Raw genomic sequence first — 24,414 nt, 5'->3', positions numbered from 1 at the left:
AACTGAATACAACATAATGACCCAACTTCTATACTCATTTCCATGGCTGATGAAGGCCAACATGCCAAAAGGCTTCTTCACCATCGTATCTACCTGCAACACCACTTTTTCCAAACAATGTACTTGTACTCTTAGATCCCGCTGCTCTACAGCACTTCCCAGGGCCCTACCATTCACTGTGGCGGACCTGCCTTGCTTTGGCTTTCCGAAATACAACATCTCCCACTGATCTGAATTAACCTAATTTGGCCATTCCTCAGCCCACTTGCCCAGCTGCTAAAGATAACCAAACTGACTTTCCCTAATTCTTCACTGTCAATGTTACCACCTATTTTAGTGTTATCTGCATACTTACTAATCATGCCATGTACATTCTCATCCAAAGATCCATTGATAAAGATGACAAACATAAATGGCACACTGAGGCACACCATTCAAAAAAAACTTACTTCCACAACCACCCTCTGTTTCCTACCATGAAACAAATTCTGTACCCAGTTAGCCAGCTCTCCCTATATCCCATGCTATCTAAGCTTCCATAGCAGTCTACAATGCAGAAACTCCTCAACAATAAAACAATACTCAACAATAGCAGCAGCAAATTACATTTACTTAACTTTCTTACAATAGCGAAATACCCTATAGTAATTCACAGCCACGTTAAGCACTTGAACTTAATGTCAAGCTACATACTTTAGTTTGTTTCAGCGATACAGCCCAGAAACAGGCCCTTCGGCTCAACGAGTCCATGCCGACCAGCGATCATCGTGCACACTAGCACTATCCTGCACACTTTGGACAATTTACAATTTACAGAAGTCAATTAACCTACACACCTGAACATCTTTGGAGTGTGGAAGGAAACTGGAGCACCCGGAGAAAACCCACACGGTCATAGACTCCCTACAGACAACACCCGTAGTCAGGATTAAACCCTAGTTCCTGGCGATGTAAGGCAGCAACTCTACCTCTGTGCCACTGTGCCTCCCTCTACATTTAAGGCATAAGGCTAAAGTCTTTAGTTTTATGGATTATCTTACAGGAGGAAAGGTAGAAAGATGGAGAGGTTTAGAGCGGGATTTTCGGAGTTTAGCGTTTGGTACCTGAAGGTGAGGGATTGATCAGAGGAGTTGCTTCGATATCCTGGAGGAAGGTAGGATGGTTGGATAGAGGATGTTCCCAGAGTGAGGGAAATGTGAGGTCTTGGAAGGATTTGAAAACAAGGGTTAAAAAGTATAAATTAAAGAAGTGGTTTAACTTGTAGACACAAGAGATTACAGATGCTGGAATCTGGCGCAAAAAAACAAACGACTGGAAGAACTCAGTGGGGATAGTTGACTTTTTTGTGTTGTGACCAAGTTATGAGTGTAGTGGGAAGATAATTAATATAAAGACGTGGGAGAGAGGGGGTGCGACGAGACTGCAGGTGATGGGTGGAATCAGGTGAGGTGGGAGATGACGGGCAAGGGGATGGGAGTGGGGAGAGTTTAGAGACAGTGGGTGGTTGATGGGTGGGTGGTCAAACTCACCCCTCTTCAACTCTTTACACTGGCTATCTCTCCTCTCTCTCCCCTCCATCTCCTCTCTATCAGTCCAGCTGAAGGGTCTCGACCCGAATGGTCAACTGCTCATTTCCCCTGAACCACTGACTTCCTCCAGTGGATTAAATGTGTAGGAAGGAACCACAGATGCTGGTTTATGCCAAGGATAGACACAAAATGCTGGAGTAACTCAGTGGGTCAGGCAGCATCTCAATTCAGAGGGAGTGCAGAGACGGTTCACCAGACTGATTCCTGGGATGTCAGGACTGTCTTATGAAGAAAGACTGCATAGACTTGGTTTATACTCTCTAGAATTTAGGAGATTGAGAGGGGATCTTATAGAAACTTACAAAATTCTTAAGGGGTTGGACAGGCTAGATGCAGGAAGATTGTTCCTGATGTTAGGGAAGTCCAGGACAAGGGGTCACAGCTTAAGGATAAGGGGGAAATCCTTTAAAACCGAGATGAGAAGAACTTTTTTCACACAGAGAGTGGTGAATCTCTGGAACTCTCTGCCACAGAGGGTAGTTGAGGCCAGTTCATTGGCTATATTTAAGAGGCAGTTAGATGTGGCCCTTGTGGCTAAGGGGATCAGGGGGTATGGAGAGAAGGCAGGTACGGGATACTGAGTTGGATGATCAGCCATGATCATATTGAATGGCGGTGCAGACTCGAAGGGCCGAATGGCCTACTCCTGCACCTAATTTCTATGTTTCTATGTCTATGTTTCCTTTTCTCCAGGGATGCTGCCAGACCCGCTGAGTTACTCCACAGCATTTTGTGCCATCACTTCCTTTTGTCCAGAGATGCTGCCTGACCCGCTGAGTTGCTCCAGCATTTTGTATCTATCCTGCAGCAGATTGCTTGATGCATCCAAACGCATCATTGTCATGAATAATGGTTTTATCGGCAGGTGAAATAGAATGGTGGAAAGCGATGATACCAGGTAATGCAAAAGGCACGGATAATATAACAGCTAAATGTGATCAGTCTGAAGAAGTGTCCTGACCTGAAAAATCACCAAGGCATGTTCTCCTGCGATGCTGCCTGACCCGCTGAGTTACTCCAGCGCTTTGTGCCTCTTTTTATAAACCAGGATCTGCGGTTCCTTGTTTCTACAGCTAAACGTGATGTTTCATGTTCACAACCAAATAACAAAAGAGACGAATGGTGAAAGACACAACTCACACTGTTGTACTAATCTAAGTAATTCTTTGGTAGTTTGCCAGTTTAAACCTTAATCTATCAAAATTCGAGGATTTTAATATTTGTTCCAATTTGACACTGCTTATACAAAAGAAAGGTTGTTTATTTCATTTAATTTCTGGAGTTTCTCTCCTACTGATCTTTGTACTTATCAGTCTCCAGACTGTCCACGTTGAACGCTGGGTCTCTGGGTCTCCAGTGTGATGCTTGGTTGCTCCTTAAGGTCACAGACTCACATTTTTTCAATTCCCCTGCCTTGCCTTTGGACTCAGCACTCCACTTCCACCCTCGACCACCAGCCTGCTAGACGAAGCCTCCAACCTTGCCTCACACACAGTGTGCCCCGGCTGACGTCAAAGTCTCCAGACCCACATTCCCTACATTTCTAGCTTCCAGAATGGCTTCTGCAATTCCTTCAGTCCCGCCAGTCTTTTGGCTCTTATCTTACAGCCCCCTTGCTTAAAATTCCAATTTTACAACTTCCTAATTCCAACCTGGCATTCCCATGCTTTAGAGTTTCACATCCTCTGCAATGTCTGGTATTTCACACTCCTGAACACAGAGTGCAGGCTTCAAGCTTTTGAATATAGGGATCAGAACCAACTCTTGCACTGTAGTTAAAGAATTTCTGTGAAAACTCTACCGCTTACACCGGACTGTGGTTCAAAGGGGTGGCACGGTGGCACAGCGGTAGATATGCTGCCTTACAGCACCAGTGTTCCGGGTTCAATCCTGACTTACGGGTGCTGCCTGGAACAGATTTTATATGTTCTCCCGTAACCACGTGGGTTTTATTGGGTGCTCCGATTTCCTCCCACACTCCAAAGACGTACAGGTTTGTAGGTTAATGGTCATTGGTAAGAATTGGAAATTGTCCCCAGTGTGGGTGATAGTACTAGTGTATGGGGATGGCTGGTTGGTGCAGACATGGTGAGCTGAATGGCCTGTTTCCACTCTGTATCTCTAAACTAAAAACTTTAAACACATTGACAATGCAATTGTTTTGCAACACTTGCGCATCCACATTATAATTCTTTAAACAGAGTAATTATAATCAATAATTTCAACTGTCCATTACAAATGGTAGGCCTCACTCCATATGTATTGACTTTTACTAAAATAGTCATATATTGTCAATAATTAATTCTCAAACATTTATTTTTAAAGGGCACAAGATCTCTACATAATGGTAATTGTCTCAGAATTGTTTTAATAAGATGCTCCCGCAAGGCAGGCTAATATTTCTGAAGAAGGGTCTCGACCCGAAACATCATATATCTCTTTTCTCCAGAAATGCTGCTTGACCCGCTGAGTTACTGCAACATTTTGTGTCTATCTCTAATATTTGGTCAAGAGTACGAACATAACTCCAATTCATCAATCAAAGCATTAATAATAACTCACAATGTTCTCATTTGTTTTCAGTATTCTGGCACACAAATTTCAAGAAAATAACTAGTAAATAAATAGTGAAAGGCCTGGATAGAGTGGATGTGGAGAGGTTGTTTCCACTAGTGGGGGAGTCTAAGACCTGAGGCCAAAGCCTCAGAATAAAAGACGTACCTTCAGAATGGAGATAAGTAGGGATTTCTTTAGTCAGAGGGTGGTGAATCTGTGGAATTCATTGCCACAGACAGCTGTGGAGGCCAAGTCAATGGAATTCTCTGCCACAGAAGGTAGTTGAGGCCAGTTCTATATTTAAGAGAGAGTTAGATGTGGCCCTTGCGGCTAAAGGGATCAGGGGGTATGGAGAGAAGGCAGGTACAGGATACTGAGTTGGATGATCAGCCATGATCATATTGAATGGCAGTGCAGGCTCGAAGGGCCGAATGGCCTACTCCTGCACCTATTTTCTAGGTTTCTATGTTTCTATGTATTTTTAAGGCAGAGATTGACAGATTCTTGATTAGCACGGCTGTCAAGGGTTATGGGGAGAAGGCAGGAGAATGGGGTTGAGAGGGAAAGATAGATCAGCCATGATTGAATGGCAGAGTACACTTGATGAGCCTAATGGCCTAAATCTGCTCTGAAAACATGAACTCATGAACATTTCTAATATAGATCAACTCTATACATTTCCTGTTGCATGCTACAAGATATCAACTCTATAATAACATACCTGTAATGCCCAGTTTTAGAAACAGTGTATTACTGTACATTGTACATAATGCTACCAGGGTTTTGCCGAGTATTTCCCTTACTGAAGGTTTCCATTAGTTTTTCCTGGATGTGACTATGGGGACAATGTTATGTGAAATACAACGTGGGTAAATAGCATTGTGGCAAAAAAAGTAAATGGTCAACGGGTCAGACAGCATCTCTGGAGAATAGGAACAGATGATGTTTCGGGTCGAGATGCTTCTGCAGACCTAATCTGAATCTGATCTTCAGATTTAAAGAAGGGTCTCGATCCGAAACATCACCTATTCCTTTTCGCCAGAGATGCTGTCTGACTCGCTGAGTTACTCCAGCTTTATGTGTCTATCTTTGGTTTAAACCAGCACCTGCAGTTCCTTCCTGCATAAGTAAATGTTCAGAGAGTTGAAGGATGGGAAGGAACTGCAGATGCTGGTTCAAACCAACGATAGACACACGAAGCTGGAATAACTCAGCGGGACTGGAGCGAAGGAATGGGAAGAATGAGAGAAGATAAAGAACTCTATCTTCAAACTGTTTGGGTTCCATTTCACATTGTACCTGGGCATGCTTTACAAATCAAAATTTATTTTACGAGTCATATTGCAAAAGCTGCGATGCCTTGTAGATCAACATTAAGCTAAAGAAGCAACTTTTAAAATAGATTATAACATCCCTCCAGAGTATTTAATCATGTTTATTTTTAGTGGATTCAGTGTGGCCAGGTTATGGATAATTATTTGTTATATTTGAGGTTAAATTTGTTCAGAAGTAGACTATTATCTGAACGGTGGCCGATTAGGAAACGGGGAGATGCAACGAGACCTGGGTGTCGTGGTACACCAGTCATTGAAAGTAGGCATGCTGGTGCAGCAGGCAGTGAAGAAAGCGAATGGTATGTTAGCTTTCATAGCAAAAGGATTTGAGTATAGGAGCAGGGAGGTTCTACTGCAGTTGTACAGGTGAGACCACACCTGGAGTATTGCGTACAGTTCTGGTCTCCTAATCTGAGGAAAGACATTCTTGCCATAGAGGCAGTACAGAGGAGGTTCACCAGACCGATTCCTGGGATGTCAGGACTTTCATATGAAGAAAGACTGGATAGACTCGGCTTGTACTCGCTAGAATTTAGAAGAATGAGGGGAGATCTTATAGAAACTTACAAAATTCTTAAGGGGTTGGACAGGCTAGATGCAAGAAGATTGTTCCCGTTGTTGGGGGAGTCCAGAACAAAGGGTCACAGTTTAAGGATAAGAGGGAAGTCTTTTAGGACCGAGATGATAAAAAAAAAATGTTCACACAGAGAGTGGTGAATCTGTGGAATTCTCTGCCACAGAAGGTAGTTGAGGCCAGTTCATTGGCTATATTTAAGAGGGAGTTAGATGTGGCCCTTGTGGCTAAAGGGATCAGGGGGTATGGACAGAAGGCAGGTACAGGATACTGAGTTGGATGATCAGCCATGATCATATTGAATGGCGGTGCTGGCTCGAAGGGCCGAATGGCCGGCTCCTTCACCTAATTTCTATGTTTCTATGTTTCAATGTTTCAACATTTAGACTTTAGAGGTACAGCACGGAAACAGGCTCTTGGACTCACCAAGACTGCAACAACCAGCGATCACCCCACACACTAGTGCTATCCTACACGCTAGGGATGATTTGCAATTCTCTAACCTATACTTCGGAGAAAAACCTATACAAACTGATCTTTCAAGATCAAACCCCCCTGTGAGTCAGCAACTACCGCTGCACCACCATGTCTGAACTATCCATTCGTAAACAAAGATCTCAGTGTCACACTTAACACTAGCGCAGCGATTGATATCAACAAAGAGAAATGTGTGGAACGTGAGACGATTCAATTCGGTGGGTCCTATCTCTGAACACGTTTAGCACGAGTCAACGAGAGGGAGACTAGAGAGAGTCATGGTGTATAGATTCATCGTGTTTCCAGGTAATACATAATCAGGACACATTCTCACAACTTATTGTGAAAAGAAGGTTAAAAGTCTCCCTTGCATCCTTTGGACATGTTCCCTTCACTTTACATTCTCTAGGTGAAATATTTACCGAATATCCCTTCTTGGAGTCGATCATAACTCCTCTGTCAGCTCCCTTCCTGCCCTTCTTTATGCCAGTGGAAAAGATTCATGTCATCCACCAATTTCTGGAGATTTTCTCAGCCATTCATTTCATTATGTAAAGCTGCTTGAGGAGCCAGCTATTGTTAAAAACACATGAAGAATTTCTGGCTGTAATGTGGTTAGTCACAGGCAGAATGATTCCAAAGTTTGAATTGCATCAACAAGGAAGAATTCAATGAATCAAAAGTACTCTGAGGGCTTTGATATCAGTGCTTGGTACAGTTCTCTGAATCCTGTGATGTTCCTCACTTTGATGTAGCTGGACAAACACACAGGGAAATGTAACAATAAAGATTCCCACTGACTTAAGTGTAGCAAGCCACAATAAAGAACACGGGTTCTGATTCCAGCGGTGCTTCATGTTGTTCGATGTGAACCACACCCTGGCTACTCCGCCGTACAGGAAGACCGTTCCTCCACACGGATATTTCACAAAATCTCCATTTGTAAGAAACGAAGAGTTTCCTGGGTGTGTAGTGTACATTTCTTTTTTTTTAAAGGAGAGGGACTGCTGAGACCATTGAACGGTTTGCTCTCTTGCCGCCAGGGAGCACTCCTTTTGGAACCATTTTACCTACCGCATCATGCTGTGTGACCAATACAGTTATGTTACACGCTTCGAAAGACCAGCATCTTAACCTTCACTTGCTGTGCAACGCTAAACTAGGGAACGTAGGAATTCGGCACGTTTTTACAAATAATGATAAAAATTAAGGATGGGTCAGATGCAGGTAGGACCAGGACGATTTCCGCCGGCTTTGGAAAACCAGGGCGGAAAAACTTCCTCTTGCTTTGTGCTTCTGGTCCACAACATCCTCAGAGTGCTCCCATTGTGCTAGGCTCTTTTTTTTTCCTGATCTGCCTGGCAAGAGGGGGGTCCATTTAGCATGGCTCTTCGCATCCAAGGGACTATTTGAAATGATGCCCAGCTGAGATCTAAAATGGATCCCGTCACGCTGAAGAGAGGATGTCGCTGCGGCGCCATGTAGGGCGCTGGTCCTCACAGTGCGGGTTATTGATCACAGCAGCAGGTCTGGTGCAGAACAATGGGACTGCATGAAAACTGCAATATTATTTGGGCGGGGTGAGAGAAGAGAGAGAGGGGGAGAGAGACAGAGAGAGAGGTAGAGAGGGGGAGAGGGAGAGAGAGAGAAATATTCGCAATGGTTCTCCACCAATGAGAACCTTTCTTTATCCTCAGCCATTATCGAGTATATGGGGAGGATACAGACAGGAACAAGCGGGGTCCGCATAGATAGGTTTAATATCAGCAGCCAATTTGCCAGATCAGCCTGCTCTACACGGCACATTTAGATGTGCTAAACAGATTGGCTTGAAGTAATGTCAGCGACAAGTTTAATGGGATACAGTGCGATACAAATGCACTTGCCAAAACACAATCCAAGCAAAAGCAACACGGCAGCATGTTAGTTTTATATATATCTTTTACACTTCCTTCACGCACTCGCAATTAGGCTGGCTCTTCATTTTGAAAGCCTTCCCTAAAATTGAGTTGATTCATGAAAAGCAGGTTTCCACTGAGTTGTTTTAATAATGAGGTAGGCCCTACTTGGATCTCAGCACATGACTAATTCTTTTGGCGAATTCAGTGCGATTGCAGAAAAACAAAATTTGTAGCACACAATCTTGTCCTAAAATATAGCATTGGGATCGCAATTATCAGTAGGTGCCCCATTCCTCAAAGTGTAACGTTCTTTGTTACTTTTAAGATACAACCTTATGATCTGTTCCAAAGAGTGGAAATGTAGCATTAATCCACAGTTCTAAAAGGACGTCTAATTCTGCTTACTAGTGACTGCAAGCCTCTTAAGACTAAGTCAATATGGGTCACTGCAGACATCAAAATAGTTGCAGACTTGTTGCACAGAGACTAAGGGGGTCTGAGGATTCCCGATGTGGTTCTATTTTTAATTGAAACTTTGTTGACATGGACCCAGCACATGAACTTAACAAGTTGAAAGGGGGAAATATCGGACCGTGCACAGTAAAATGAAAAGTTAGTGCTACCTCCTTATCTAAAATATCAACCTCCGTTGAAAGAGAAGGGATCTTAACAGCTTTATTGAAATACATGTTGCTGTCATGTTGATGTCATGCAGTTTTTGCCACATTTTTTGATGAACAAAATCAAGAGTGGATTAGCCACAGTGGCTTAAGAGATTTAGCAGCTAGTGCTTCTTTCCAAAAGTAAGCTGTGAATGGCCTCAAAACCAGAAGACAATGCAAATATAAAGTAGCCTTCACTTTGTGCGTTGGTTAAAAGGAAAATGTAACACCGTCAAAATGATGAAAGTTGAATTTGTGCAACAGTAGTTCTGAGACTGTCGCTGGAGGTTAATTGTCACACCAGAAGACTTGAGATTGAGAGCGTGTGAAAAAATTAGATATTTAAAAAAAAAAAAATGAACAGCGTTGAGAGTGGTGTTCCTCCATCACAGTGGGATACAGATTGATCGCTGACAAAACAAGCACATAATTCTCCATTGCGCTTTTCAACCAATGGTATATATATATTAAGATGAAAAAAACGATTCACAAAGGCGGATTATGTGAGGTTGGAAGTGGAGGATGGACGACAAGAAAGAGCCTAGAATGCCAATATCATGTCATCTTCGCCCAACGCCATATATATATTTCTTTTTTACTACGCTACACTTTTTTTTTCCCGAAAAGGATAAAAGTAGATTTTTTAAAAAAGTTTTTAGAAATCCATATTTTCAACGGACGATGGCGGAATCACGCCCCAGGAAGCAGCTGATGGACTGTGGTCAGCGCGTTAACAAGCGCTGCCATTTTTTCTTCTTGTGAGAGGCGAGAAGCGAATCCATTTTTGTTTTATTATCCGTGCTGTTTGTCAAGGCAAAATCTCTTTCTCTCTCTCTCTCTCTCTCTCCCCCCTCTCACTCACTCTCTCTCTCTCTCTCTTTCTCTCTCTTCCTTTCTCTCACCCCCTGCTTCCTCCTTCCATCAGCCGACTGACAGCACCATGCAGTATCGACGGTTACATGGATTGCACAGCAGGAGGGTGTGCTGGGAGGGGTGGTGGTGGTGGTGGTGAGGGGGGTAGGGAGGGGTGTGGGGGGCGGGGGTTTGATCCCTAGAATATGGAACCCATGCTGCTGAGCGCCATTCTGCAGATTTAGCACAAGCAACCCTTCCCCTCTATTTAAAAAAAAAACCCTAACACAACTACAAACAAAAATTCGTCCCAGCTCCGTGTCTTTGATCTGTAGAGGCTTCCATTTACTGCTTCTAAATGGGGGCTTTTGAAATATCTTTCATCAGATGTTCCAAGTAATGAGATTTGGAATACTATGATCAATGTAGGCCCTCTGCTTTTTTTTTCACCCACCCTTTGAGCTGAGCTGACTTTGCTGCTCAATGCACTCCACATCTGAGAACTACGAAATTATCGGAAGTATATAAGAGCCCAGCTGGAGTGCTTTGATGGCACGATTTTTTTTTAACGCAATGTGATTTGAAATGCTTGCGATGATCGTTTCAAAAGAAAATAGAAAAGGTACGATTTTCAAAAAGCGGAGAGGTGGCGGGGGGGGGGGGGGGGGGGGGGGGGGGGGGGGGGGCCGGGCGGGTGGGATAGAGGGGTGGTTGTCTTAAAAGATCAATCTGCTCTGCACTCTCTTTGTTGTTGTTGTTGTTGGTGTTGTTGTTGTTGTTTGACAGAGCAACACTGGAACAATAAAGGGTGAAGGGATGGACCAGAGCGGTCTGAGCTTCTCACCTGCCTGTCCTGCTGTCTTCGTCCTTGCTTCTGCCTTCCGTGTTACGACGTGACTGCGGAGGGTGCTTCGCTCTTTTTTCCCCCTCTCTCCTTTTCCCTCTTGTTTGTCTCTCTGTCTCTTGTCTGTCTGTCTGTCTGTCTGTCTGTCTGTCTGTCTGTCTGTCTGTCTGTCTGTCTGTCTGTCTGTCTGTCTGTCTGTCTGTCTGTCTCTCTCTCTCTTTCTCTACTGTCCTAACCACATCCTCCGGTACTCCTGAAGAAGTCTCTCTTTCTAAGTGCCGTCTTGCTAGATATGCGTCTCCTGTACTTTCGTGGTGCAGCTTCAGACCCACCACCTGATTGGACGATGTGGAGAGCAGATGATGGTCCTTAGAACCCCATCGTAACTATGGTAACAAACCCCTTAGGCGTCATAGATTTTTTTAGTAATAATTGCAGTGTAAACAAAATATGCAGGACCTCTTTTGTCCAGTCATTTTTTTTTTTCATTGAGGGGGGAGGGGTGACATTGATAGGCAAAAAGAAGACATTTCCATAAGATGGTCCCTAGTCTTAAACCAACAGTTGTGCACACTTTGTATATGTGTGATTGGAGGGAGAGGTGATCACTGGATTTTGCAAACCTGCCTGATTCACATGCCTGCTTCATCCCCCCTCAACTTCTGTTGAGAAACACACCAAAATAATCCACAACTTTTCTTTCTCTTTCTGATCCCCCCCCCCCCCCCCCCCCCACTTCTCCCTCCCTCTCCCCTTCACTTCCCTCACCTCGCACCACAACCAGTCCCAGTCCCAGTCCACAAACGCCCCGCTCCCCCCAAACTCTCATCCCCACCTTCAGCTCTCCGGGAGGGAAAGGCAGTGGAACAGAGGAGAGGATCCCGGAGTAAAAAAGAACGAAAAAAAGAGAAAAAGCCAAAATACCAGCGATGGATTTGAATTAAGAAAAACTTGAAAGAGAAAGAGAGCGAGAGACAGGGAGAGAGAGAGAGTGGGGCAAAGTATTCCCTTTGTAAACCGACTGTTATCAGCTGCTTACCTATCATATGAATTTCACACTTGCTTGTCGTTTCCTGCAAAGGGTCAAACGCAGGCAAACCTTCCCACAGAGAGTGGCAGCTTCAACACTGGCAGAAACCCACTCAGCATCATCGCTTCTTTCCCTCCCCACCTACCTTCACCCCCGCCCCTCCGTCATCCCGCTCCCTCCGCCCTGCTGTTGAGCCCGATCAATACTCGCTCCCCTCTGCCATTCCTACCCCACCCGCCATCCCAGACTTGGCCGGGACCACACGCTCCATTTCAAAGGCAAAACACTGAAAAGATCCGTCTCGGACAGCTGTGAACAGTCGCCTTCCAAAGACACCAGTAACACCACACCCTCCTGCCTGCCCCACCTCCCCGTGCCCCCACCCCAAAAAATAACATGTAATTTATGCTAACTACATAATCAAAGGGGTTAATTTGTCAGGTGAAGCAAGAGGTTTTACATGAAAAACACCAGCTGGCTCTCACTTTGAATATAATCACAATCACGAGAACTGCTTTGTCCTCACAAGCAGGAAGGGATCTCCAACTTCAAAGCTTTATATCTGTCCTTTTTTTCTATTTGTATTATCATTTTGAAGCTTTATATCATGACATTGACCAGGTGTCGGTTAAAAAGCATCCAAAAAAATAATAATTCTACACTTGCATGCTCATGAAAAAAGTTCACTGAAGTTTTTTTAATAATAAACACAGTCCCCGACTTTAAAGGATGTGTTCCAAGAATAACTCTCCCCTTCCTCATAGTTATAGAGTCATAGAGCCATTCAGCATGGAAACAGGCCCTTCGGCCCAGCTTGCTCAATCCGACCAACATTTCCCATCTACACTAGTCCCAGCTGCCTACATTTATTGGCCCAAATCCCTCTAAACCTGTCCTATCCATGTACCTGTCTAAATGTTTCATAAATGTTGCAATAGTACCTGCCTCAACTACCTCTTCCAGCTGCTCGTTCCATACACCCACCATTCTTTGTGCAAAGAAAAGTTATCCCTCAGGTTCCCATCAAATCTTATCTCCCTCACCTTCCTGGGATTTATTTTAACCTATTTCTAAAGACTTGCAAAGTATTTGTGTATAAACAGCAGAAAAGAACACGGAATTTTGAGGAAAGTTTATTTTATTTGGAAGGTAGTTGCCACACGTCCATACAGGTTTGGGCGAACTTGTTTCCCTAGTTTGACTAGTTAGCTAGTTACACAGTTGAGAGAGCGGTGAAGGGGTGTGTAGGTTGCTGGTTTAAACCAAAGATAGGCAAAACAGCTGGAGTAACTCAGCAGGTCCAGCAACATCTCTGGAGAAAAGGAAAAGGTGCCGTTTCGGGTCGAGGCGCTTCTTCAGACTGCGAGCCAGGGGAAAGGGAAATGGGAGATATAGACGGTGATATAGAGAGATTTAGAACAAATGAGTGAATGATATACCAAAAAGTATCGATGATCAAGGAAAGGTGGAGCCCACAATGGTCCATTGTTGGCTGTGGGCCAGTTGATAACGAGTTATACAGACAGTGAAACTCAACAGGACAACAGTGAAACTAGTGCTGGAATAGGGTGGGGGAGGGACAGTGACAAGAATTCCTTGAAGATAGAGAAATCAATATTCATGCCGGCCATAGCAGTAGAATATAACAAACACCCGTCTCTATGCACAACTAAATTGGAAATCAATTTGGATTACTTTCGCCTTTTGGGCACCAGCCTGATCTCATTCTACTTCACATACATTGTGACTGCTGTACTCCATTTCCAAGAAGTCCTGTGAAGGACACATGATCTTCTTACAATGGTTCTGGGACATGTCTGCCATGGCCAACAATACCGCCTCTCTCCACAGTCATCGTCCATTTGTTTAACAAGAGGTGTAGTGAAAAGGAGCTGTAGACACTACTTTATACCAAAGACAAAAGGCTGGAGCATCTCGGCGAGTCAGGCAGGCAAATTCCTTGTATGTGTACATACTTGGCCAATAAACTTATTCAATCATTCATTCATTCATCTCCGGAGAAAATGGACAAGCGACATTTTGGGTTGGGACCTTCTTCAGAACCTTCAGAACCTTCTTCTGAAATCAAGCGGTGTTGGTGGAGATGTTGATGTGATCTTAGATGCGCTCCGTTTCGCTGGCCCGTGGCAGCCGGCAGCCTGAAGCCGCGGTCTGCAGAGCTCCAGCTGGCGCGGCATCTGCAGCCCGAGATCTCACGTTGGGGACCCGGGGAGTAGAAAAAGCTTCCACCGCCGGCCCGTGGCCACTTCTACCGTGGGCGCAGTGGCGACTTACCATCAGGAGCTGGGGGGGGCGTCGCCAGGGATCCCTGGAGGGGAGCTTCGACCGCCGGCCCTGCAATCTGCGGTGCTTCTGGCTGCGGCGCGAACTTTAAATCTTCGACCGCCGAGCTGCGGCCTACACCAACCTGAAGCCGCGGTCTCCGGTGGGGAAGAGTCGATTCTGGACTTACCTGGACTTTTTACCTTGTCCTTTTACCATCTGGACGCCCGCAGTGATGGCTGCGGAGGGTTGAGGTCCCGACCACGGGGGAAAATGGAGGAGGACTGGCCAAATTTTGTGCCTTCCACCACAGTGATGAATGCTGTGGTGGATGTTTGTGTTACATTTTGATTGTGTTTGTGTGTTCTTTATCATTGTACCGCCGCTGACAAATTCATTTCACTTGCACTTTATGTGCAATGTGACGAATAAAACCGGATTGTATTGTATTGTATAGATGACATGAAGGCCCAGTTTTGCAAAATAGAAGAAACATCCACAAATACAACATTACAAGTGCAATGTGTACTGTACCTTTACTTACTTAATGTAAATTAAAGAAAAAGTTTGTAGTTGCTGGAAATCGAACGCAAAACGGAAAATGTGTTAAATATATAGTTGGATGGGCCGCATCAGCATGAAGGGAAATAGAGCTAATGTTTTCAAGTCGAAGACCCTTCATCAGAACTGAAATACCTACATAACTGTCACTGCACTCATCGTAAATTGCCTCTAGTAAATGCAAAAAACGCTCTCGGCCTTTGCAATCATGGGACGGTGAAACGGGCTCGAAGATGAGGAGAAAGGGACACGGGCAGGAGCGGACAAAATGGAATGTCTGCAGTAAGGTTGTTGCCATGAGAGATCCATTGTTAAGATGAAGGATGGGACAAGAGAGAAGGCAGTGGCACAAGAATGAAACAAGCAATATGTTTGGTGGTTGTGCAGATGGGAATTATCTGGGAAGGCCACATTTAAGCGAGCAGAGTGGAGATACTTGAGCAATTACCCTTCAATCAAGCTTTTGTGCGGTGCGGTGGCGCAGCGGTAGAGATGCTGCTTCACAGTGCTTACAGCGCCAGAGACCTGGGTTCAATCCTGACTACCGGTGCTGTCTATACGGAGTTTGTACATTCTCCCCGTGACCTGCGTGCGTATTTTCCGAGATCTTCAGTTTCCGCCCACACTCCAAAGACGTACAGGTTTGTAGGTTGATTGGCTCGGTGAATGGTGGAAATGTAACGTGTCCCTAGTGTGTGTGGGATAGTGTTAATATGCGGGGATTGCTTGGTCGGTGCGGACTCGATGGGCCAAAGGGCCTGTTTCCGCGCTGTATCTCCAGACTAAACTAAACTAAACTCAATGTGTGAATGTGCTGCAGTTCACATTGAGTTCTCAACGCTATGGTCTGTCTCATGAAAAGATGAGTTGTTTATCCAAAAGTTTACATTGGGCTTCTAAATAATCTAAATAATAGTCTCTCTATACATTTAGTGACCATTATTGTATGGGAAGACTTTCTCTCAATTTCTGAAGGAAGGAACTGCAGATGCTGGTTTATAGTGAAGATAGACACAAAATGCTGAAGTAACTCAGCGGGTCAGGCAGCATCTCTGGAGAATTTCAATTTTTCTAGAGAAAAATTTTATTTTTCTTCAGAGATGCTGCCTGACCTGTTGACTTACTCTGGCATTTTGTGTCTATCTTTCTTTCAATTTGTCATGTGATCAAATTTGCCATGAAAAACGCACATTGTTATTTGATTATTATATATCTCCTTTAGGTTTAGGTTTAGGTTTATCCTTGTCACATTTACCGAGGTAAAGTGAAAAGCTTTGCTTTGCACACTGTGCAATCAGATCAGATAATTCAACACAATCAAGTCAAACTCATGTACAATAGATAGAACCAAGGGGACGATATAGAATGTAAGATATTTAGTCCTCGGCATTTGTAGCATATCAGTTCATTAGCCAATGTCCAATATTGTCAATGGGGTAGCAGTGAATTGGATGGTGCCCTAGCTTATGGATGGACCGTTCGGAAGCCTGATAACAGAGGGGAACTGTTCCTGAGTCTGGCGATGCACACTTTCAAGATTCTGTATCTTCTGTCTGATGGATGCATGGAGAAGATAGAATAACCAGGGTGGGACAAATCTTTCATTATGTGGCTACTTTTCCAAGACAGCATGATGTGTAGATGGTCAATGGTGGGGAGTCTGTTGCGTGCGATGGACTGGGCTACAATCGGTCATGCGGTCTTGGGCAGAGCTGTTCCCAAACAAAGCTGTGTGAACATCAACAGTATGCTTCTATGGTGCATCTCCAGAGGTTTGTAAGGGCCATTGGAGACATGCTGAATTCATAGAAACACAGAAACATAGAAAATAGGTGCAGGAGTAGGTCATTCGGAACTTCGAGCCTGCACCGCCATTCGATATGATCATGGCTGATCATCCAAATCAGTATCCCGTACCTGCCTTCTCTCCATACCCCCTGATCCCATTAGCCACAAGGGCCACATCTAACTCCCTCTTAAATATAGCCAATGAACTGGCCTCAACTACCTTCTGTGGCAGAGAATTCCAGAGATTCACCACTCTCTGTGTGAAAAATGTTTTCTCATCTCGGTTTTAAAGTCATAAAAGAGATTTCTGGACTTCCCCAACATCGGGAACAATCTTCCTGCATCTAGTCTGTCCAACCCCTTAAGAATTTTGTACGTTTCCATAAGATTCCCCCTCAATCTTCTATTCCCCCCTGTGAATTCACTCAGATTCCAAAGGAAGTAGAGGCATTTGTTTGCTTTCAGAACATCGCATCAATGTGGTTGGTCCACAACAGATCATTGTTAATATTACCACCAAGGAACTTGAAACTCTCCATTATTTCCATTCTGGGACCATTGACATTGATTGAGGCAAGTATTCCACCAGGGCTTCCTGAATTTAATAACTAGCTCCTTCATCATGCTGCCATTGAGGGAGAGGTTGGTGTTCTGACACCATTTTACTAAGCTCTCTATCTCCTTGTCTTGTCATTGTTTGTGATCAGGCCTACCACACTGGTGTCATCAGCAAACTTGGTGTTTGATCTCCTGATGTAGATCACCTGATAAATTAACAAATGTTTTCCAGAAAAACTAAAACAAATTTAGGAGATTAATGTTTTCCAGTCAACAAGTCTACTTTAACCTGCGCCAGACTAACCTTCCAGATAGCATTGATTTTTAAATTGGCCTCCCTACATGGAAGCTCATTCCACACAGCCACCACTCTCTGCGTAAAGACGTTCCCCCTCATGTTACCCCTAAACTTCAGTCCCTTAATTCTCAAGTCATGTCCCCTTGTTTGAATCTTCCCTACTCTCAGTGGGAAAAGCTTTTCCACGTCAACTCTGTGTAGCGGTGTTGTTGTTGCCTTGCAGCGCTAGAGACCTGGGTTCGATCCTGACTTTGTATGTTCTCTATGTGACCCCTTGGGTTTTCTCTGGGTGCTCCGGTTTCCTCCCACACTCCAAAGACATACAGGTTTGTGGGTTAATCGACTTCTGAAAATGTTTAATTGGTATCGCTGGTCTGCACGGACTCGGTGTGCCGAAGGGCATGTTTCCACGCTGTATCTCTAAAGTCTAAAGTCTAGTGTTAGAAGGTAATGGCATGATTTTCTGTTCTGTGTTCCTACAGTCTGCCTGGGGTGAAAATAGTTAAAAGCAATTATTATTATTAATTACTACATCCAGCTTTTCCAAGCGGTGCATGTACATACTGGTAAGGATTGACATATTTGCAATCCATCTAGCGTAACACAATACTCTGAACAGATACTTCAAGGTGACAGCCGGTAAGTATCAGTAGGGTTGAGTTCTTTCCTTTGTGTTTGGCCAAATTCCCAGTCAAAGACCTTGTGACAAAGCAATGAGGTAGCAGTGAACTTCCACTCCCAGCGGCCACTCTGAGATGGTTGTCAAGTAGTTGTTCAGCACCATACAGCACGGAAACAGGCTCTTTGCCCCACCTCGTCCATGCCAACCAAGATGCCCCATCTACGCTAGTCCCATTTACAGATGGCACATAAACAGGCCCCTCAGTAAGTCTACACTAACCATCGATCAATTGATGTCCTTCCTAAATGAGGATCCAGAGCCAAACATCTTCTTGGAGAAATTAGACCACAGTTTGCACAAAGTCAGGCATAGAACACATTAGCAATGTTAAATGTTGGCCTTGCATGCCATGAGTGTGCCAACACCCTTTTACTCCCTAGATGTCTAACTGAACCACCCACCCTACTGAAATTATAACATCTGTTAAAATATTAAAATTGTTTCTTTTGTCTATTTTAGCATTTCTTGAAAATTGATGTAAGTGCGTTCTTGGGTTGCTAATTCATAAGGCATCCCATTAGAGGAAGGGAGGCATGGTGGCACAGCGGTAGAGTTGCTGCCTTACAGAGCCAGAGACCCGGGTTCAATCCTGACCACTGATACTGTCTATACGGAGTTTGTACGTTCTACCTGTGACTGCGTGGGTTTTCTCTGGGCACTCTGGTTTCCTCCCACACTACAAAGGCATAGGTTAATATGGCCTCATTACAAATTGTAAATTGACCCTAGCACGTAGAATAGTGCTTCTTCTTCTTATCAAGTCCACACACACAAGTTCAGCCAGAGCTGAACACACTTCTCGGCATCTGCGTACAATGGTGTCTATCCTCTCGCGTCTTGTGCTTCTTGTGCATGGTGGTGGAAAGATTGGTGAACACAGGGCCGATTCGGTGGGCAGAAGGTCCCGTTTTTGTGCTGTATCTCTAAAACTGAATCTAAAACTAAGTAATTGCAGAAAGTAGCAAGTTGGTATATTGTCGAATAATGCAATCATGTACAGGACAGGAAGGGATCCATTTTCCAAATCTCCAGTTCCTGCAGATAATATAAAGCATATTACACCGCTCCATGCCAGGTTTCCTGGTATCAGTGATGATGTCCTCAATAATCCCTCTTGACAGCAAATGTAAATAAACATTTAAAATTACCTAAAAAAGACGATCTTTGGTTTCAAAGGAAAACCCAAAATAAGTTGCATAACTCAAGTAAATTAAAGAGTTAAATATTGCCAAGGAATTTATCTTTTTCTGTGGCCCTAAAGCTACTGCAATAAAACATTGCTGTTTGGTTGTTGGAAAATCCTGATAGGCAATAGGTAATAGGTGCAGCAGTAGGCCATTCGGCCCTCTGAGCCAACATTGTCATTCAATGTGACCATGGCTGATTCAATTCAGCTCAATAGGCAATGCATTGTGAACTTGCTCCAAACGCACTGGGGCCCTGTTTCTTGCACTCCCATTAAGTCCAGTTCAGTTCAGTTTAGTTTATTGTCATGTGTGCCAAGGTGCAGTGAAAACGTTTTGTTGTGTGTTATCCAGTTAGTGGAAAGACAATACATGATTACAATCGAGCCATTTACTGTGTATAGGTACGCGATAATGGACTAACGTTTAGTGCAAGGTAAAGCCAGTTTACCCACTGGGGTCCCATCAAACCCACTGGGGTCCCTTTCCTGGGCTTCCTTTAAACTCCAAGGCAGTCCTGTATCCCACCCCTTAGTCCTGACTCCCACACTTCCTTGAAGCTGACAAGGGTCCTCTTCCCCACACTTATTGAGTTCACAGGAAAAGGTGAATTAAGAATATGTTGAAGTATTCACAGCAGTAATATCCAATTGTCTGGAAAGGCCCCACGACATGGGATTGAAGAACAGCAAAGGGAATTTTTTAAGCACTCTGGCTAATATCTCAACCAACATAATTTAAACAGATTATTTCTCATTTTCATGCCACTTTATGTCCGAGCCTCCCACGCACAAAATGAATGCTGTAGTTGCATTTTTTCTGAAAGTGCAAACCACTTTGTGATGCACCAATACAGTGAGGTAGGGCTGCTTCCTCACAGCACCAGAGACCCAGGTTCAATCCTGACTATGGGTGCTGTCTGTGTGGAGTTTGCACATTCCCCTGTGACTGTGTGGGTTTTCTCCGGGTGCTCCGGTTTCTTCCCACATTCCAAAGACGTGCAGGTTTTTAGGTTAATTGGCTTCTGCACATGTGTAGGATGCTAAAGTGAGATAACATAAAACTAGTGTACAGGTGACCGATGGTCGGTGTGGACTCGGTGGGCCAAAAGGACTGTTTCCACACTGTATATCTAAATTAAATTAAACTAAACATACATTATATAGAGGGAGCTGGTGCAGAATGGTGCAAGGCTCTTCAGCCCACCAAGCCCATGCTGACCATCAGTGACACATACACTAATCTAACATAAATCCCGTTTTTTATTCTCCCCACATTCTCATGAACGTTACCATATTTTACAGCTCACCGACGCTGTGGCCAATCTACAGTGGACAACCAAGCTAGCAACTCACACATCCTTGGGAAGGTGCATCTATGGAATTCTACACGGTGACACAGAGAACAAGCAAACTCCACACAGACAGCACGGGAGATCAGGATTGAGCCCGGGTATTTGGTGTTGTGAGGCCTCAGGTCTACTAGCAGGGCCACTGTGCCACACACATAAAGTGTTGCTTTTTCTTTACCCGGCACTTGTAAATGATATATTTGGATAGAGAATGCCACTCACTGGGGAAAATAGAACAGGGCATGACCAATGGGTGGTATTTAAAAACAAGCAATATTTATCTATAGGGTTTATATTGGCTACTATAGTTCTACTAAGTTTCACCGCTGGTTTTTCATTGCAAATTCTCTGTTACAAAAAGAAACAGCCAAACACATCCTCGTCTAATAGGAAACTCAACTAGAGATCAATTTGTTTCCCAGCAATGGTTGCAACTAAAGGGCCTGTCCCACTTTGGCGTCATTTGCGCGTCACGCAGGTGGCGTGCGAGGATTTTGAGAATCCCAAAATCCTGGGGCGCCGTGTGCTACCGCGCGTCACTGCCTACGTCACCACGCGCCATGCGTGTATAATGCATGCCATGCGCGCGCCGCGCACGTGTTACAACGCGCATGTTGCGCGTCATGGCGCGTAAATGAGGTTGCGTAAATTACGTGCAAATGACGCCCAAGTGGGACAGGCCCTTTAGTCATAACAGCAAACAAACAACTTTCATTATATGTAGGAAGGATCAGCAGATGCTAATTTAAACGGAAGATGGACACAAAAAACTGGAGTAACTCAGCCGGTCGGGCAGCATCTCTGGAGAAAAGGAATCGGTGACTTGTTGGGTCACGGCCCTTCTTCAGACCTTCCAGCTTATGATTCCTTGACTGAAATAACCATCCCAAAGTCAATGATAGGAATTGAAACAAGATCACATTTCAGGGCATGTGACTTTGCAAAGAGCTAGGTTTTAAGAATCACTAGGGCAGCACAGTGGCGCTGCCATGTAGCTACTGCCTTATAGTGCCAGAGACCCGGGTTCGATCCTGACTACGGGTACTGTCTGTACGGAGTTTGTACGTTCTCTCCGTGACCGTGTGAGTCCTCCCACACTCCAAAGATGTACAGATTTATGGGTTAATTGGCTTTGGTAAAATTGTACATTGTCCCTAATGCTCAGGATAGAGCTCCTGCACGGGATGATTGCTGTGCGACACGGGTTTGGTGGGCTGAAGGGCCTGTTTCTGTGCTGTATCTCTAGAGTCTAAACTAAAGTCTAAATCACCTGAAGGAGGAGGAAGACACAATGAGGAAGTTCAGAGAAGGAATTCAGAAGGTAAGAGTTGATAGCTGAAGGCATCACCAACAATAGTATATAGAACATAAGATACAGGTCCAGGAATAGGTCATATCTCAGGCCTCCATTGCAAAACATGACTGATCTGATCTTGATTTCAGCCCCACTTACCTGATCCTCATATAACCCTTGTCTCTCTTCTGGTCTAAAGCTGTATCCTTCTCAGTCTTCAATACGATGATTCAGCATCATTATGGGCCTGTCCCACTTAGGCAACTTTTTAGGCGACTGCAGGAGACTATGCAGTCGCCACATGTTCGCGGGGTGGTTGTCGGGGAGTTGCCTTCATGGTCGTGAGGAGTTCCCGCATTCTGGGAACTAGTCGCGGCCTCATTATGGTCGCCGAGAATCTTTCAACATGTTGAAAAATTAGCGGCGACTGGATTGAAGCCGCCATGGAGAGCAGCGAGAAATCTCGTGCCGCAGGTGGGTCACCAGGAGGTCCTAGTGGGTTGCCAGGAGGTCGAAGGTTCTCGAAGGTTCTCGTAGGTTGTAGCCGGTGCTGACCGGTGAATTTCATTGGCTCATTGGGGGAAAAAAAACGTAAGCAGTAGTTTTCAAAACCAAGGATAACCAGCCAGTAATGTTAAATGTCCGCCGAACCGCACAGCCGCGTATCTCCGGCTTCTTAAAAGTTGACCTTCCTTCTCCCCCCCCTCTCCCCCCTCTCCCCCCCCCTCTCCCCGCCCCCTCGGCCACCCCCCCCCCCCCCCCCCCCCCCCCCCCCCCCCCTCCTAGCCCCCCCTTATAGAAACTTACAAAATTCTTAAGGGGTTGGACAGACTAGATGCAGGAAGATTATTCCCGATGTTGGGGAAGTCCAGAACAAGGGGTCACAGTTTAAGTATAAGGGGGAAGTCTTTTAGGACCGAGATGAGAAAATCATTTTTTACACAGTGAGTGATGAATCTGCGGAATTCTCTGCCACAGAAGGTAGTTGAGGCCACCTCATTGGCTATATTTAAGAGGGAGTTAGATGTGGCCCTTGTGGCAAAAGGGATCAGGTGGTATGGAGAGAAGGCAGGTACAGGATACTGAGTTGGATGATCAGCCATGATCATATTGAATGGCGGTGCAGGCTCGAAGGGCCGAATGGCCTACTCCTGCACCTATTTTCTATGTTTCTATGTTAAAGGACCTACTGTACACTGTGCTATAACCATCTTAATTACAGCGCCAACTTTCCTATTCATCGCGGTGTGTGTCTGTATCACCTTGGCTTTGCACCATTTGAATTTCACACAGACAGCGCTTCCCCGCTTGCCCTGTCCCCCGCCTGCATAACGGGCTGGTGAAGGAAGCGATGTGTTTGTGTGTGTGTGTGTTCCAACTTGACGGTCGCTGGCAGTCACATGAAAAATCGCCTGTGGGACAGGCCCATTAGTTTACTAGAGTGGAGTGACAGAGTCTTCTCACAATGGAAACTGGCCTATGCTGACCAACTGTCCATCCAAGCTAGTCCCATGTGCCTGTTTAACCCATATCTCTCCAAACGCCTTTAAGTTATTGTATTAGTACCTGCCTCAACTATTTGTTTGGGCGACTTGTTCCATATATATAGTACATTCCAAGGATTTGTGGTCATCTCTGAGAAGGCATTCCTCCTCTGTTTCTTGAATGGCGAATATGTTTCTGCATCGATGTCCCCTGATTCTAGATGTTGGTTTCTTCCCACATTCCAAAGACATGCGGTTTGTAGGTAAATAGGCTTCTGTAAATTGCCCTTAGTGTGTAGGATGCAAAAGTGGTCTAACATAGAACTAGTGTGTGGGTGATTACTGGTCGGCGTGGACTCGGTGGGCTGAAGGACCTGTTTCCACGCTGTATCTCTGATCTAAATTACATTTGGTGCTATGCAAACCGAGATATCTGTTCCAGGTATCTCCTCACCCTCCCAACATACAGTTTCCTTGGCCCTGTTTGAGATTCGGACCAAATAAGAAATCGCAGACATGAGCTAACTGGGACTAAGATTTTAAATCAGAATTACATTGCATAGTGCAAAAAATTGTGGCACTTCATAGCCCAATTTTCAGGCAATTACTTGAGACAACTGTGTTGCAGCCAGGACAGAAAGCAGCAAATACAAAATGCACCAAATGTAGTGATGTAAAACAGGGAGTGTGATAATTCACACTTATCACAGCAGTGGTCCTTCCTCTCACTCTCCCTGTTACTACCTCCAGCTGCTAAACCCACTGAGATCTAGTGTGTTTCTCTGCTTTAAGCCTCGCGTGCTTCCTTGATTTTAAATTGGGGGAGCAGGATACGAGGAGGGTTCAAAGAGTCTACAAAGGGACATAGGTAAGTTAGCAGCACGGTGGCGCAGCGGTAGAATTGCTGCCTTACAGCACAAGGGACCTAGGTTCCATCCTGACCACGGGTGCTGTGTGTATAGAGTTTGTAGGTTCTCCCTGTGACTGCGTGGGTTTCCACTGGGTGGTCCAGTTTCTTCCCACACTCAAAAGACGTAAACGTTTGTACGTTAATTGGCTTTGGGGAAAAAATGTAAATTGTCCCTAATGTGTACAATAGTGCTAGTGTATGC

Source organism: Leucoraja erinacea, chromosome 20 (genome assembly GCF_028641065.1).
Source record: "Leucoraja erinacea ecotype New England chromosome 20, Leri_hhj_1, whole genome shotgun sequence".
Taxonomy (NCBI): Eukaryota; Metazoa; Chordata; class Chondrichthyes; order Rajiformes; family Rajidae; genus Leucoraja; species Leucoraja erinaceus.
Note: the sequence above shows the minus strand (reverse complement) of the source record.